The sequence below is a fragment of the Humulus lupulus genome, chromosome 5 (genome assembly GCF_963169125.1).
Source record: "Humulus lupulus chromosome 5, drHumLupu1.1, whole genome shotgun sequence".
In the NCBI taxonomy this organism is placed as follows: Eukaryota; Viridiplantae; Streptophyta; class Magnoliopsida; order Rosales; family Cannabaceae; genus Humulus; species Humulus lupulus.
Window position 1 is genome coordinate 144861462 of NC_084797.1, and position 13523 is coordinate 144874984.

The following is a 13523-nucleotide window of genomic DNA, read 5'->3' on the forward strand; positions in this document are numbered from 1 at the left end:
CCGATCTGTTAAGAAGGGAATTTTCATAATATTCATCCACTGTGGGTATATCTGTAATTATATGTGTTATATGTTTTAGCCCACATAGTTATGTGGGTATATTTGAGATATTTAGCTGGAGTCAGTCCTTTTGAGCAAGATAGCGGTTTAGTCACAACGGGGACTTATACCCGACTCAGGGTGAGCCAAGGGATATTTCGGTAATTCGGTGAGTTATTGGGACTCATTGGAGTATGAGTCGTATTTTGAGGAAAATATTGATATTCCGTGATTGGCATAATTAATTGGGAATCATAAGTCTAATGTGAGATGAGAATGTAAGATGATGATTTTGCCCTTAGTGGGCTCTGAGAGGAAAGTAAGTAAGTGGGGGTATTTTGGTCGTTAGACCATTTGAATGTATAGGCTAGTGGCTAAGTTGATAAACTCAGAAAAATAGAAGTCACCTTCCCTCTCTCTCTCTTCTCTCACGTATCCTCTCTCACTCTCTAAGTTTTGAATTTTTGAAGAGAATTGTGATTCTAGAGCTTGGAAGCAAGCTTGCTAAGGGATTTGGAAGCTGTTAATGTAACGCCCTACTACCCTAGATCCATTACCATGTGGTTTTAAAATGTGTATTTGACTCGCTAATCGATGTGTTAGACGCAAAAGTGTAATTAAATTAACATAATAACCCATTTAATAAAACTTTCATATAAAAGATTTGTAATTTAATTAAGATCATAAAAGAGTTACATTGGGATCCCAAAATATTGTTTAAAACATGTTTACAATTCAAAAGTCACTGTACAGTCGACATAAGCGATAAAATCATACATTATATTATGCTCCTCAAAAAAATGCCAACTCTGGTGGCAGGTAGGCAAAAAATGTACGCACTGCTCCATGCCCTCCAACTCATGGTTGATCGACATTTTTCCTTGCCTTTACCTGCACCATAGAGCACCCATGAGTCGAGACCCATCAAAAAAGCTTCACAGCACAGCATATAATAGTTTATTTCAACAAATGCATAACTAATCAAACACAACAGACAATCCACAAGCTTTTATTAAAATTCACAACAGTGGCCTAAGCCGGCCAAGGTGCGTTACCAGGCACCAAGTTCACGGTCTTAATCGAGCAGGTGAGTACAGCACCCTTAGATGGCCTTGCCCTGGCGTCCTGCATTCAACATGCTTAACGTCGGTCCTAACCTTTGCTGCTCCAGGCCTATTCTGCTCCGTCACAAACACATGTACGACGTAATAGTTACAAACATTTACACATAATACAAAGCACAATATAAGCACTGACAACCAGGTCATGCCCTATTCTATGAGCACACACAGTTTTCTTACCTTGAGTCCCGAGCTAATAGTATAAGGCGTTCTCGAGCAAGATCCCTAATCTCGAGCCTTAGTGATCTAACCTAGTCACAACATAATAATAAATAACCATCATAACCTAAATCAATTAAAAGCTTCAGAATAATATACTAGCCTCCGAGACCTTGAATTTTACGAAACTAGGTAGTAGGATCCTTCCTGAGCCCCTAAGTTTGAGTTCTCGAGCCTAAAAACCCTAATTGGCCAACATTTTCCATTTGAGTCGTGACCCTCCTTAAAGGCACCACGACCTTCTACAAGTTAGAGAGCAACCTAGGCGTTTTCCTGCACACACACTTTGCCCAGTGTCGCAGCGCACCTTGCCCAACATCGCAGCGCTAAGGTGGTTCAGGAAGCCCCCTTAGCCCTTCTGGGTTCATGCGGGCCACGACACTCAAGAACAGCAACGCAGCACGACCCCGCGAACCCAGAAGCTCCAACATTTTCCCCTGTGTTTTCCCAAGCCAGATTCACTAAAATTCAACCTAAACAACATCTAAACCTAGAATTCAGTCTAGAACTCCCAATCACACAACATAAGCATTATAATTACCCCTAAAACTAATCAAGAATCCTATCCCAACTTAACAACCAAGGCTAGAATGAAAACTCAGTTAACACCTAAACTAATCAGAGACTCCATGATAATATCATGGTTGTAAAGCTTACCTTAGAAATGATTTGGAGCTTACGCTAAATCCCTAAATACTTTAGCCTCAAATCCTCCTAGATTCCCAAGCTAATTTCCCAAGTTGTCAAAACTTTCCAAGGTTTAGAGTGAGAGAGAGAGATGCACGAGAATGAGAGAGAGAGAGAGAGAGAGAGAGAGAGAAAGTCTGAGAGGTTTAAGTGGTTCTTTCTGATTACTTCTCAAGGATTCCCTAAGTCTATCCTTTGGCACCTAAAATGACCAAAGTGCCCCCAGGTCAACTCTTAGGCCTTTAATGCCTCCAAGGGCAAACCCGTCATTTGCCATATTCTCGCTAGTTCCTTGAGTAGCCCTATAAATCCCCAATTAATCATGACATACACAAATAATCACCAAATACTACTCACTACCCGATAAATCTCGAATACTCACCAGGTTTCTAAAATACCCCTAGGCTCACACCGAGCCGGGTATTTAACCCTGTTGTGACTATTCCGCTACTCCGCTCACTAAGATCGCCTCAGACCACACATCTCAAATATATCCCCATAACACTTGGGTTTCACCCATGATGGATACATAATACAAATATACCCTCAACAGGTCAAAAATTACAAATATGCCCAATGTACAGAAACAGGCCCACATGCATATTTAATACACATAAACATGCATAACTATTCACACTACCATATAAATCCTTTATACCACATAATCACACATATATTCGATTAATTCCACATATAAATCTGATTATGCCCTCCTGGCACAGTAATCAAGGCGCTCATCCTTATTAGCAAATTTGCGACGTTACAACTATCCCCTCCTTATTGAAATTTCGTCCTTGAAATTTATTCAAACATCTCGAGATATTGATCCTACACATCTAACTCTAACTTCAGTCAAGTTATTTTCCCTGTTACTTCCTTGTAACATCCTCACTAGAATGGTAGTCTAATCCCGTAAGACTTTATCTCTCCTATCCAGGATTTCCACTGGCCTTTCATTACACAATAAATTCCACTGAAATTCGAGGGTCTCTTCACCCAATTAGGGGTAGTACTCAATACTTCTTCCCTTAACATTGGCACCAGTAATACCTCTTGAGCCTCTACCCATGCTGGGGTAAGGCTAATTTGTAGTCCCCTTGCTTAATCCTTATTAGGATCTCACAAGTCTATCAAATCTATAATCAAAACTCCTATTTCTTTCTCAAACTATCTTATCCTTTTTAGTCCACAATACTCAGAGAAATACAAAGTCTCCAATCCTGGAACTCCACGTTCCCATGTTTAAATTTGTGAACTCTTATGTCCTTTCAAATAAGTAGACACTTCTGCCCTAACAATCCTTAATAACTTCATTGGTCCTCTGAACCGATTTTGAACCAGGATAGTTCTTGTTCCTCATCTCATTTCCTAGAATGAGTACTTCTCATTTCCTATTTCACAATATCTTATTCAGAGTCACTTTGGCCATCGACCGACATTCATCACCTTGACAATCCAATCAAGGGACCGTATTTGCCTCAATGTCTTGAAAACTTATATATTCGAAGTATAATTCTTAAAGTCTGGATCGTTCCTTCAGGTTATCGGTCTGTCTGATGGTAACAAATAATTCCAAATCCCAATCTTATAATCATCGTCCTCTATGACCCTTTTCAAAACCCGGGAACTAATGGGTCTCAATCCGACACTATCGACTTTGGTGTCCCGTGGAGACGTACGTTCTACTTTTGCTTATACTTATACTTACGATAATTCGCTCACTCAAACAAGGGTGTGCTAACTTAATATGTTGAGTTACAACTTCTTGTATCCATTCATCTTACCTGCAATCTAAGGTGATTCACCCATACGGTTCATACCTATATCCTTCTATTAGGATGCCCTAGAGTCACAATAGCCTCTATGACTTCTGATTATCAATTCTCACTTGTTAAAGGATTGGACAGTGCGCCTCCCGATATACAAATTTTGGTCTTAACGCCCATTCAAACTTCTTGGATACAATAATCATAAGGGGTGGTATAAGATTCATCTAGAATCTCTACCTCGACACCAACATCCATCGAATTACTCATCTCATCCTCATATCTTAACCTATCCATGCTAAAATTGTAGGATTCTTAATCATTTCTACAAGATCATTCTTTTGTATTTCATTGTTCATAAAGGTATATCTGCTAATTATCAATCACAGGTTCTATATCAATCCCAATCGTTACCTCACCCTAACCGTGCCAACCGACACCACTGTCAACTTAAAGTCCCATGTAGAGCATCTATGTTCTTATTCCTTTATCCATTGTGAGGCACGAACAATCAACTTTTCAGTCTACACAGGGGCGCACTCTAATCCTTGATGCACCGTACTATAACTCCATGTTCTAAGCAAGGACAGAATCGCATCGTCCTCCTGTACCAATCCATCACATACATTTTCTAATACCATGGCATGTGAATCAACCCTTATTTCAACTTCTAAGAATCTAGCTGTAACGTCCTACGTTTTCGGGTACCTTTAAACGACTCGGGTCGGTATTTTTCCCCCGGGTTAAGAATATTATTTTAAATAATATTATATTTTGTTTGTAAGTATTCCATGAGTTATTGCTAGCCAAAATATGAATTTTGTGATTTTAAAAGTCAAGATAAGACTTTCGGTCCTGGACCGAAACAAAAACCCTGATCGGGTAAAAATCTCGGAAAATAAAACGAAAAATCATGGCAATTATATTTTGGGCATAAAATACATTCATATTTTAGCCAAAATATGAATTTTGTGATTTTAAAAGTCAAGATAAGACTTTCGGTCCTGGACCGAAACAAAAACCCTGATCGGGTAAAAATCTCGGAAAATAAAACGAAAAATCATGGCAATTATATTTTGGGCATAAAATACATTCATAAAAGTTAAAGTTTGGTCAAAAATAATAAACCTAAAAGAAAATGGAAATTTTAGGGCATTTTGTGTTAAATGCCTAATTTTGCCGAAATGGGGAATTTTATTCCATGAATGGACCTTAGGTTAAATTTTATTATGTGATTAATTAAATTAAATGTGAGAGACATTTAATTTAATTAATTAATGTTAAGTTTGGTGATTAAAACTTAATAAGAGTGAAAAAATGTGTCAAAAGTCAATTTGGACTTTTCTTCTTATAAACCTTTATTAACCTTTATAAAAAAATAAAAAATAAATAAAAAAAATTAATGGTCACATATATGGAAAATGGTGGCTGGCCATGTGCTATTTTAGAGTGGTGTGAACCCAAATTTTATAAAATTTAAATGCCATTTAATTAAGAGGTCAAGTGGGCAAGTGGGTAGAAAAGCACTCAAGTACCTTGTGATATTTTGAAGAGTATTGTGAGCAATTCCCACACTAAGAACCGATCACTCTCCATCTCTCATTCACTATCATCTTTTTTGAAGACCTCTCAAAGTGTTCTCTCCATTTTTCAAGCCCAAGAACACCAAGGAAACTTTGAGGCTAAGTCTTGGTCTAGGAAGTATTTTCCCTAAGGTAAACTTTCACTAATCTAGCTTTTTGTAAAGTTTTAAGCATAGAGTTTCAAATAGCTAATTGACTATGTTGTTGGGGGAAGTTTGTTAGGGTTTTTGAAAGGTTTTGAAGGAGTCAAAGCTTATAGGAAGGTCCAAACCTTAAGCAAGAACACCAAAGAGGTAAAAAGTTTACTTTTGATGATTTTGTTGTAGGGTTTTTAGTTTTAAGCATTATTTTGTATATCTAATGCTTAGAGTTTCTTGTTGATGATGTAATAAGGTTATGGTAGTTGTTTAATAATTTTTATGATGCATGTGTATTGATTTTTGAAAATGGGAACCAAAACCCCCAAGGGTTTTGTAGGATACCCTAAAACAAAACATGTTTTGAGCTGTGACTTCCAAGGGGTCAAGCAGCCACTGTATATTGTTTTTGTAAAATTAAATTGTACTGTGATGTTGTTGAGATTGAGTACATAAAATTGAGCTTTTGAAACACTAAAAAATGTTTAGAAATGAGTAAGTTATGCTATTTCAAAGTTTAGGTAAAAAACTGTTTTTTCGTATTCTCATTTTCGGAACCAAGTTTGGACAGCCGCTGTATAAGGCAAATGAACCCAGTTTTTTCTAAAATTTTGAGGACATATTTCTGGCATAACCTATTAGTCCACTGTAAAATTTGGTAAGAAAATATTAAACGGTTTGAAAGTTATTAACTGTCAAAGTTTGGAAAAAATAAGGACTTGAAAATAAGGTCATTTTTTACCTCATTGTTGGAAAATGATTTCACCAATCAAAAATGCTCATTTTGACCTAATATTTTACAAAGACCTAAATGGCATAACAAAAATGGAATTGGGAAATTTTGGTAACAATTGGGTAAGTAAATTTCAAGATATGAACTAACGAAGTATGTAGTTAAAAATGTAAAAATTAGGTTTTTCACACTTAGTGTAAAAATGAGATTTTGGAACATAAGGTCAAAAGTAAAATTTTGCTTATTTCAAGATATAAATTGGTAAGTCTTGAAATCATATTTTCACTAAAATTATCCCTTTGAGTTTAAATGAATTATTTTTATTAAAGAGTTTTTATTCTTTCTAAAAATAAGAGATTTAATTTATTAATAGTTAATAAATTAAAAGAGGGTTTAAAACCCTATATTTTGAGAAAATAATTAAATAAATTATTTTCCTAGTAAGTAAAATTTATTAATTGCTTTTGGAAAATTAATTAGTCAAGATGAGAAATTTATAACGGTTTTCCTAATTAAGAAAAATTAGGCAATTTTTCTTAAAACGGTTTTTTGATATTAAAAACCTTAAGAAAACATAAAGGAAAATTTAAAGAGTTTATTTTCTTTAAAAATAATTAAGGAATTTATTTGTATTTTCTGGATATAATACCGGCTAAAATCTTACATATTTTAACCTACTAATCGAAAGTGCGGGTTAATAGCGATACCTTGAAAGAGTAAGATTTTTAGCGGGTTGTGGGGAAATACCATTGTGATACCCGAGCCTAGGTATCGAGACCTTAGGATAGGTCTCCCCGAGACTTAGGGTTTAGTCTCGAATATTTTGTATAACTTTCCTTAATAGGTTTAAAACCAAATAAGGATTGTAAATCCTTACAAATGACTTTTATTAAAATGACCAAACTGCCCAAAATAATAATAATGAATTATGAGTGCCATAATTAATCCGAGTATACTGTATGGATAACTACAGTATTGGGTAAGCGTAACTGGACTGAACGTTGGAGGGTGAAACCCTGCTGAGCGCTAAGGACTCCAAGTAAGTCAACTTATATTGTATGGCTGCAACATGAAATGATTATTGTCTTGTATGTTAGTATAGGGATACATGCATATATATAGGCTGTCATAGAAAGTTGCTTAGAGACGTTAGTCTAGTGAGTGCTGATTTAGAAAATATGAACGGTAGAAGTCCGTCATATCCTAGACGGTTGATCCCCGTCACACTGCTTGATTTTATTTATGTCCAGTTCATTACCGCGACGAGTGGCCATGAGATGAGGATAAGCTGGTTAAACCTAGGGGCGCCAAGATAAATGGGACCTAGGGGCCCTCATGCTTACTTAATCATTGGACGGTTAGAATCCGAGCAAGTGCTCTGATAAGTTATTCCCGGATAGCAGCCGTGAATATTGGCCATTCCGTGAGAGTGCCTAGAGATACTAGGGGTTGCCAAGATTGAGTGAGGTTGAACACCCTAGGGGCAGCTGCTCACCAGCACCACTGATTAACATAGAAGTCTCCGTAAAACCGTGTAAATTGGATTACACTCTTGAATAAGTAGCGATGCCCTAGGTAACACGATAGTTATCCTTGATGAGAATATTTATTGGCTAGATCTTAGTGTGGAGACTCGGTTCTCTTTTACAGATTAGCAATTATGTTGGAGGGCGCGTTACGCATGAATTGTTGGAAATTGTCGAGCGTTGGTCTCGAATTATATTGTGATATAATATATCTGCTTGCTCTGGGATTTTCTGAGTGCAGGGAGATAATTGTTGGTAAGATATAGTTGTGATATAATATATCTGCTTGCTCTGGGATTTTCTGAGTGCAGGGATATAATTGTTGATAAGAATTAGCTGTGATATAATATATCTGCTTGTTCTGGGATTTTTCTGAGTGCAGGATTTTTATCTAGATATGAATTAATCTATCCTTGGTTATCAGGCATGACCATAAGTTTGCCAGGACGCTTTAGCATTCTTGAAATTGATTGTGTAGGGTCCTGATGGGTCCGGATCCCTATTTCTCTATCTGCTTTGTTTGAAAGTTGATCTTACTAAGCGTTTTCGCTTACCTAGTTGTTTCATGTTGTAGGTAAGAGCAAGGGCAAGGCAGAGCAGTGAGCACTGGAGTCTTCCTTGCAAATGTACATGTGGACCGACCTTTTGGGAAGCCGTTTTATTTTTGAAATGTTGTGTAATTTTCCTAAACTAGGCTCACTCTACTCTTTATAAAACATGTTTGTAACTAAATGTTAAGTATGGCCATACGAATTTTTAAAAAGTTTTTTTTTTTCTATGGGTTTTTGAGACATTTTGTTAAATGAAAACATTTATATTTCCGCATTATCGAGTCTTGAAAATCCGGGTCGTTACACTAGCACACAACTATCCATTCAGAAAAACTTTTGGTTTCTATGTTATTTCAGTCAAGGGTATGACAATCCTCGAAGATGCTTCAAGTAAAAGCTGAGGTGTCTTCTCGATTCCCAGTGCTTCAAACCCCCAAGGCATTCCTTTAGAAAATTTCTTATTGTTTCTATCTTAATTTACTCATACGTAATCCCATCACTTCCCATATTGCGACCTTGAACATACTCTGGAGAAGTCGAAACTTATCCCTTCTGGAACCTTACCTGTAACTCCCCGCTTCCTCTGTCTTGGTGGCATCGGCTAAAATGTTACTCGTGTTCTATTCTTAACTAGAGGTAATCCAAAATATTCTTGATCGATCCAAATATGACTTGTCCACACCATTCCTGTACTTTTTCTTGTTGAATTTATGTGGGTCGCTGAAGCATTGGTCAGTTCGAGAGCCTTCACTAAAAACCCATCACGTCATACCTGGCGTGAGTGGTAATTCTTGAAATGTATCCTCCTTTGATCCTTAGCTTGTAATAATCAGATCGTGGGTCAATTCCTGAGAGCACTGTCCTACCTTGCAACTAGGCATATAAATCCTTCATTCTTGGCAATGGATATCTATTCATAACAATTACTTTATTTGGCTATCCATATGCAGTACACATTCTCGCAGACTTCGTCTTCTCCTTAACAAATGGTGTTGACATGTCCCATGGTGAGATACTCTGTCTGATCACCCTTAAGTCAAATAACTTCTTTGACTGAATCTTTAATTCTTTCTGCTTAGCTAGCGTCATTCTCCATGATGTCTCTAATACTGGTTCTATTCCTGCCTTAATCCCATAGCACACTCAATTCCTTGACGCGATAGCGATCCTCAGGAATCCTTGTACACCCATCTGAAACCTCACTAACCAATCCAGTTTCCCTCTGGTCTAATTGACATAACCTAGTGGTACCTACCACAATATCTAGGCATCTCGTAAACGTAGCCGAGTCCTTTCCTTTTAAACCTGGAGGTCACCATCGTCTCTTACAGTCCATGGTTGTCCCTTATTTGGAAAACTAATCCATACTTAGGATCATACCAAAATCCTCATATAACCATCTCAATAAATTATTACTGCTAACTTTCTACCAATAATACTCTGACCCATCTCTTGGAAATCACTACCTTTCCCTAGTAGGCACAAGATCTGAAGAGTCCCAGAATATTTACTTAACTAGCTAGATAGTAGTAGTAGTAGTAGTAGTAGTTAGTATTAGTTTGTAGTATGTTAGATTCCGTGGATTTTGGTTCAAGTTGAGACTTAGTTGGAAACTCGTAGCAACAGTTATGAATTTTATAAGTTTAACCTATAGTTTAATAATATTAATTATAACATAAGGTTTGATTAATATTGTTATTCCTATAAATATATTTATTATAACCTAAGGCTTAGATAGAACCATTAAGAGCATGACACTTGTCATAATCATGTTTATTTATGGATTTAAGTATTTTTAAATAAAAGAAAGATCTAAAAACTCTATAACCTTCCAGAACCATTAAGAGCATGACACTTGTCATAATCATGTTTATTTAAGGATTTAAGTATTTTTAAATAAAAGAAAGATCTAGAAACTCTAGAACCTTCCAAAACTATTAACAGCATGACACTTGTCATAATTATGTTTATTTAAGGATTTAAGTATTTTTTATTAGGATAGTTTCACTCCTCAAACTCTATAAATAGGACCTAGTGCTCAACTATTTTCTTCATTCTTCAAGCTGTGTTCAGAGCCTTCAAGCTCCTAGGATTTTTATAGAGAGATACACTTGGGTTTTGAGATAAAAGCTTTATTATCTTAAGCTTTATAAACACTTGGGTAGTGAGATAAAGTGTGTTTTCAATATTGAAATGTAGATCGGTTCTAGTTCATCCAAGGTATATTATTCATACGCTCTATTCTTTATGATTCCTTAGTTTTCCTTAAGTTTCTTTCAGATCCTAACTTCTATTTATGGTTTTGTGGTTAGGTGTTTAAGTTCTTTAATCTAAGGTTCTTCTCAGTAAGTTTCCTCTTTGATGGTTTAGTTTTCTTTTCATCTCTTTTCTTTAGAAACTCACCATTTTTACTTTTGGTTTTAGGAGTATTCTAATCCTGCTCTTGTTCTCAAATATCTCGGTTTTGGTAAGGAAAATATGATAGATTTTATACGCTTATATGTTATGATATGTTATGTTATGATATATATATATGAATATGTCTTGTAGTCCTTGGGGCTTATAGTTGCTTAGCTAGCAAACCTCAATGCTTTTATGTCGCGTGAGGCTTATAGTTACTTAGCTAGCAAACCCCAATGTTTTTTTTTTTTTATGTTTCTTGGGGCTTATAGTTGCTTAAATAGCAAACCCCAAGATTACCATTTTCATGGGTTAGAGTTATGATATATGTTCTATAGTCTATGTTTATGATATAGTCTTATGTATATGATTTATGTTACATGTTGTTAGTAGATTTTCCTTGCTGGGCATTAGGCTCAATCCTTTATTTTTAGTGTGATGTAGGAAAATAGATATGGAGGCGGAAGGATTCTTGGAAGCTTGGCATGTGTGTTGAGGATGAGTGGACTAAGTGGACTGCGTGTCGATTGAGGATGACGTTTATTTTAGTCTTTTGAATTATGTTTCTTTTGTAATTCCGCATCTAGTTTTTGAACAATTGATTTAAAGCTATGTTTTTATGTTTTATTAAACAATGGGTACTGTTGACCCTCGATTTGGCCAACGACACGAAGTCAAAAATACTACAAGAAATGAGATGATAATCAAGAATAGAATCTAATGGTAAAAAATAGTCACAAACGATTTATAGTGGTTTGGCCCCAATGTATGGTAATGACCTACGTCCACTTAGTACTATTATTAATATTGAATCCCAATGCCGTGATCAAAGAACTAAGGTTCTTGAGTTTCACAAGCCTTAGGGGAAATACAACTATTTGGAGGATAATCGTACTGTATGCTTTTTCTCTCAGTATTCAGAAAAAAGATTCAAAAGTCAAAACTCCCCTCCTTGAGCTCTCTCATGCATATTTATGGGCTCAAGGGGGGTTACATGGGCCAATGGGCCTTAACCCTCCTTAATATCCGTGTATCAAGGAAATAAAGAGGAAATAATCAACGTAGTTATTATAAGATTACAATCTTTTAAGGAAATAAACTGAAGAATACGACCAATCTGGTCGCATCTAATCGTGAGGTTTGATAAAGCATCAGGGAGCTGGTCGATAAGCGAACAACACCTTCTTCATTTCAACTCTGCCACATGTCAACCATGTGTGAGAAATTCTTGCCACATCAGCAGCAGCCATTTTTGGGTAAACATTTGCCCCCCAAGTTTATTTTACTGCGACCAGCATAAAGTAAACTTAGGAAACTGATCCTTCGCATACCCCACCAAATCTGTCAGAGCCGCCCATGCCTTCTCGGAAAAGGTAACTAATCATGTCCAATCAAGTCTTTTCGGTTTCCCAAAACTTGTCTGACGGCTATTGCACTTCCCCATGCTTCGAAAAATGTAATTCCATGATTACCTCTATTGCAGTGACGTGATATAAATAATCCCCCCAAGCTCAATTTTTTACTTTTTACCTTTCACTTATCTTCTTTTCTTGAAGAACTCTGAAGAACCAAGCCAAACAACCCATAAGCTTTCATTGCTGATCTAAGGAACTTTCGCTCAGACGCTCAAAACGTTTGTGTTCGTACTCTAATTTTCATCCACGTAAGTTTTCCGAACCTTTCAGTCGTTTGAGATGCCATGAGAAACCATTTTTTTATCTGTTTCGTATCTGAGCTCTTGAATGTTCTTGACCAAAAATGTCTTGGGGTAAATGGGCATATTGATCGATGTTCGATAGGATAGTGAAATAATGTTTCATAGAAGTTAGGCGTCAGTTTGGTAGTCGAGATTGTAGATTTAGGGCGTTAAATCGAAGTAAAAATTTGATTTTTAAGCTAGTTGAAAAACTGGGTTTTTCCCGTCCTCTTAGAGTCGAAATTTTTTTCTATGAAAAACTTTTTACTTCCTCTTTTTAATCTATTTCAATAAACTGCTCGTATAAAACTTAGTGTTTTTGCTAGAATGCTACTGGCTGTATAAAAGCTTAACTTCCAACTCTCAACACAAGTTTTTAGGCTTTACGTTCTCATATCCCCTTTTCTGTTCGCAGATTTTCATGCAAGATTCGTGGGGAGGTGAGATACCAATTGATGACGACGTGCTCGTTCAACTGCTCATGGATGAAGAACATTTATCATTACTTATTCCAGACATCCCTTTTTCTCGAATTGCACCTAACAGACCTCACTCAAACCCTTCAGACATGGGTTGAGTAAAATCCACTGCCCAGAAAAAGAAACCATCAAAACCTTCTGAAAACCAGCCTGCTCCTCATGCGGAAATTCCCTTGACCAACGGTAGAGCTGAGAATACTCCCGAGCTAGGAATCCAAGCTCAAGCCCAACTCCGAAACGTCATTTGACCAAATTTCGAATGGTACATTGCCCCTCCTAGTCGAGTAACAATTAGGATGATTGCCAATTATATCAAGAAGTACGAGCTTCCTGGGGTGACCCTAGTCCAACCCACCAGAGACCAATGGGCAAATATGCATGGAGGCGCCTTTAACGCCTGGTCGAGGTATCACATCAAGGCAGGAGCGATCCTGCCTATCCATCCTTTCTTTCAATGAGTGGCCAATTATTTTGGGGCCGCTCCTTTCCAAATTACCCCAAATGGGTATAGAATGCTCTCTGCACTCTATATCCTTTATAGTCATAAGAAGTGGCTGATCCCCATATCACATGAGGTCAACTACCT

The 13523-nt window shown here is 36.8% G+C and overlaps 1 long non-coding RNA gene across 1 annotated transcript; it reads left to right on the plus strand.

Moving 5' to 3' along the window:
• The first annotated feature begins 4971 nt into the window (after window positions 1–4971).
• On the plus strand, window positions 4972–8469 carry LOC133780650 (uncharacterized). The gene is made up of 3 exons (XR_009869477.1): window positions 4972–5547; window positions 5630–5708; window positions 8386–8469. It is a non-coding gene; the product is annotated as an uncharacterized LOC133780650 (long non-coding RNA).
• Window positions 8470–13523: the final 5054 nt, after the last annotated feature.